Source organism: Anneissia japonica, unplaced genomic scaffold, assembly GCF_011630105.1.
Source record: "Anneissia japonica isolate Jap-2015-1 unplaced genomic scaffold, ASM1163010v1 scaffold21_len1647178_cov195, whole genome shotgun sequence".
Classification (NCBI taxonomy): Eukaryota; Metazoa; Echinodermata; class Crinoidea; order Comatulida; family Comatulidae; genus Anneissia; species Anneissia japonica.
In genome coordinates this window covers 1250221-1255376 of record NW_022750455.1, presented here as the reverse complement: position 1 = coordinate 1255376, position 5156 = coordinate 1250221, and the positions used below count along the sequence as shown (strand labels likewise).

Below are 5156 nucleotides of genomic sequence, written 5' to 3'. Positions count from 1 at the left end.
AAAGAAAGAAAAAAAAAAAAAAAAAAAAATATATATATATATATATATTTCTATATAATTATGCTATTCTCATGAGCATCGCCCAGAGTATGCTCATGTCAAGCATCATTGGAAACTGATGATCCGCATAGTCACGTCTCCAATTTGAATTGGCGAAGGTGACGAAACATACAGCATAACAAACATAGGGGTAGGCCTGTGACACCATGACTTAATCAGAATAAATTTCGAATACAAAAGGCGAATAAAGCTATAAAAACTGTCGGCAAAATGTCTACACTGCGTAGCTGTCGCCAACGCAATCAGAAACGAGCCCATCCCCCCCCCCACCCCGTTTCGACTGATCAGTCAACGTTGCCAAAAGCTTTCGGCGAAATCTCTACACTACATAGCTGTCGTCAACGCAATCAAGAAACGCTCCCTGATTCGACCGACCAAATCAGCGTTGCCACAAAAAGCTGTAGTCGAAATATCTACACTGCGCTGTCCCCAACGCAACCAGAAATTCTCCCCGATTTGACCGACCACTCAGCCTTGCCGACTCTCCCCGATTCGACCGACCTATCAGCCTCGTCAAAAGCTGTCTGCAATAGCATGTTAGCGATGTTATGGAAGCAGAACTTTCTGCACTAGATATATTCATATTTATTTTTAGAATTCTTAATCCAACCTAAAACCGTAAACTCCACAGAATTCATTCCCCCATTTTGATCAGCTGTGATTTTTATTGCTGCGGGGTGACCATCCTACTCTTTCTTTTCAGTGGTCGAAAACATAAAAAAAAATGGGGCTGCCGGCTGTAGTCGTCCCCGAACCCGTTGATGCAGCTTTTGAACCAGTGACGTATCTAGGTGTGCGCGGGGGTGGGGCGCACGCCCCTCTAAAAATTACTCGAGACCCTTCTCCATTCGCCCCACCAAACAACTTGCAAGTAGTTAAAAATCACCTAATTTTGCGAGTTAGCGCCCTCATTTCATCATCGAGCACCCCCGTTTCACTTTCGCTCCCCCTCCCCATCAGCACCCCCTATTTCAAGACTTTTAGATACGCCACTAGATACACACGCCTTAAAGTCTTACACAGGACTTGCGTTTTGTTTAAATAAAGTTAATCATTTCGGTATTAGGCCTAAAGTATCAAGTTAATTATTTCGGTATAATGTAACAGTTATGTTTATCTTACATTGTGTATCACTCAAAGGCATAAGCGTAATTGGAACAATGCCGGAAGATGGAAGATTATACTTAGTTCCTTGAGGGAATTGCATGTAATGTTGTGGCTAATAACCAGCGCTTTTTGTATTAGATCCGTGATTAGTCGCGGCTGGTTACGTACAGGCCTTCTTATAAGTCTACAGGGCTATTTACACAATGTTGCTTATCCATACGACATTTCCCTGTACATGCGCGTACCGGTATGTAATTATATAGAGCGTGCAGTAAAGTGATGCTAGGTCATATCAAGTTATTCTACACCAGCGCATCACTTTAAAAAATATCATTGATACCGTAATGGATATTGAGATCCATAAATGCAGATAATATAAAAATATCGACTCGGGTGAACGAGAATATGAGATAATTAGCCACGTGTAGTGAGAAGTTCAAGCTCATGACTCGTGACATACAAACGAAAAGCAATGGCGTACCTAGGGATGCGCGAGGGGAGGGGGCGCCCCCAATAAAATTACTCCCCCCCCCCCCCCCAACCACCATGAAATCACTGTCAAGTAGTTAAAAATCACCTTATTTTGCGAATAAGCGCCCCTCAACTGATCATCGTTCCCCTCTCACTTCACCTTCGCGCACCCCCATTATCACCCCCATTTCAATAATTCTAGATACGCCACTGACAATTAGCCTACATTTACAATGTTATGGCTTAGTAATCAAATTATATATTGTATAGTAAGCCTATGTTTGGTAGCGGGTAGAAATATGATCACGATCTTCAACACGCAAACCTTCAAGAAATATTTTTGTCTTTATTAAATTACAACGAATTACATGCGGTTTGTATTCTTTGTAGAACATTCTATATTCGATCGCTTAAACCGGACACTCACTGCGTCGTACGACGGGCATACAACCGTCGGCCGACGAATCCAACTCCGCCCCCTGTGAGCGTTTGACGACGCGACGCTGTTTGTTGGTTGGTCGTTGACAGTATGAACGGATCGTCATTAAAAACGATCCGTGGCGCGCTCGTCTTGACGTAGCGTTCTACATAATCGCGTCGGCTGACGACCGCAGGGAACCGTGAGTGCCTGGATTTAGGCTAGATAAAATCAGATAAAATTAAGTGCAGTAGGTTTAAAGTAGAAAAATACAATTCTTGTTATTTTATCTAATCCTAAATATCTAATTTCGATCAGTTCCGTTATGATTTAACAGATGCCAACTGATCGAAGTTCGAATCGATTTCTAAGAGGCATATATCGCGTTAAAGTCCTCAGGAACAAAATGAAATAGGCCAATCTGGACATGTAAAATTGAAGACAACATGCTGCAGTTGATAGGGGGCGCAGAGCAGAGCTTAAATATTTTTACAATTTTCTGTAGATAGCCATCGGCTTTTAACTGGCAGTTACCTGTTAAAAAAATGTTAAATTATTATAGTAGAAGTTTAGGACTATATATATGTTTTTCTTATATTTTCTGGCGTTAGAACACATTCAATCATAAATTAATGCAGTAGAAAAGGGGGGGGGGTCCAGGGCCTCCCCCCGTCGGGGAGAGCTTCCCACCTCCCCGTCGGGGAGAAAAAGCTCAATTCGTCGGGGAGAAAAAAAATATATGTATTTTCTACATATTAGTAGACTCTAAAATCGATTAAATAAGCCTATGAACCCCTAAATTGTCAAAATTTTGGGGGCTTCGCCCCCTGTGACCACTTTCGAAACCTTTTAATCGAAGCTCGACCAGGCCCACTTTGGTTTCAATTTATTTATCGAACAATAAAGATCCACATACAATCACGTATCTGAGCCGTACTATAATGTAATCGCAACAGGGAATACACTTCACAGTATCAGCAACTAACTGAAGCCAATTTTGGATGATCTCGAATGTCATAATGTCATATTCGGGTATAATACGATATTTGTAATGCAATACCATCAATACAAGTGTTTAGCTGAATCGGCGTTTAGCAAATAATCAATTTGATGCCTACAAAAAAAACGAAGCTTCATATCGCAGGCAATGTTGTTAATCTGTTCTACAAACCAATTCTCCACCCAAGTGTGAAAATACTATTTATTTTGTATAAGGCTAACACGGTAAAAGCACGACCGAAAGCGACTGCACTCTGTAATCGGGTTCAATATCGTCGAAATGTCCACTAAAGGAAACGATTTGCACGATAAATCAACTGAAAATTCAAAGCATCGCGCCTGCTTCATTGAAATTATTCTCAAAGGCCTACACGTTTGCTAATCTGACTTAAGTCGAATGCTCTGACAAATACTTCGGCGCCCTTTACTTATATTGATTTCTTGTCTACATTAATTTGCTTGCCGGTACATTATAAGTTATGTATTGATGAAATCGTGTCTTATGGATGACATTTTACAAGTTCTAAGAAGAGGTATTTTCCGCGGCTTATTTTTGGTTCGTGACTTTCTTGTTCGAATGTTCAATGCTAGCGGCCATATAAAGCTTCTAATCCAACCCCTCTCATCTAAAAAACAAGGCAACGATCGCAGGAATCACCACTTTGTGTACCTCTTTTAAAATCTAATAATAGGAAGCGGCAATGTAACAACAAAAACGTACATTTCATCTAACGTGTTATTTATTCCCTGTAGAGCACCGATCACGGGCAGTGCATTTTTTCGAACGCGGTGTAGGCGAAAAAATGAAACACTGAGGTCGATGTATGCGAACAAAATCAGTCCGCTCTGCCCGTACGCCCTACGGGCGCATAGTCCAGTAGCATGCTTATACTATCAATTGATTCAATGTGCCTCTGTAGAGTTTAGGTCTGTTTATAGGCCTGATTGTTGTTGGTTTTTTTTTTTTTTTTTTTTTTTTTTTTGCTAAAAAAACTCTATCCTGTAAGGGAAGGTATTTCTGCTGATGAATAAGAATAACTAAAATAGGACTTAATAATATAATTCCGTAAATCAACATTATTAATCCCAAGCAAGACACATGCATGTTGTATATTCTAATTAAGTCCTGCGTAAGTGTACATTTAAATGATGTTCTAGAAGTTGAATCACATTTTATTATTCTGGGACCTGTTCTGATTTGACAGTAATACGGTAAGTCCGATTGACACCCCGGAAAGATCAAATGTGATTCCTTACATCTCATTTTCATATTTTCATATGTTATAGCATACTTAATTTTTTTTTCTACTGTAATCACGCATGTGAATGTAAATGTAACTTTATGAAATAAATCGAAATCAAAGTAATTCGCGCTAACTCATGACAGAAACACCATTGCGTCTTGGCCAGATATCATAAACATATCATAGGCCCTATTATCAATAGTACTATAACTTGCACCGGTATTCATTTTATTTAAATTAGTTTTTTAAAACTGTTTATCTAACTTGCAACAACACATATTTTTTTATATGATCGCTCATCATTCAAAATACGCAAACAAATTTTGGTGAGGTCACTACACCTTTTGTACCCGCATAATGCTCTTCAATATTTTAATCTAATTACACCAAAATATTAACCTGCACAAAACATCATCAATTCGTCTATAGGGACTAGTATTAAATTGTTTCCACCGCTTGACACGGTGTGAGTAGTATGGTAATGTGACTAAATTTGTGTATTGCAAGCAAAAAGGATGTGTTATTGACTAGCTCATGCCCATACCCATGACAGTTCGAACCAATAAAGTTACTTTTGTTTACATTAATATTACATGTTTTTCCAAGACCTGCATGACAATCTCCTAACACGAATAATTCCCAGTTTTAGATGGAACATCAACAGCAGGGATTAAGTAATTATGAGTAGACATTAACAGCCGGATGTTCTGTTGCACGAAGCAATATACGGGCATAGGCGTTCAAAATACATTTCGATGGTTGCTATGGTAGCGATATGTAAGGTATTGCTGACATTCAGCATGACATTCCCATTTCGAAATGATAACAAACATTACTCTGTTCCCCATGTCTTATAT

At 39.3% G+C, this 5156-nt stretch overlaps 1 protein-coding gene across 4 annotated transcripts in view; it reads right to left on the bottom strand.

The window, feature by feature from the left end:
* Positions 1-5156, bottom strand: part of LOC117121377 (prolactin-releasing peptide receptor-like) — a 41468-nt gene that overhangs the window by 33983 nt on the left and 2329 nt on the right. The window lies entirely within an intron of this gene.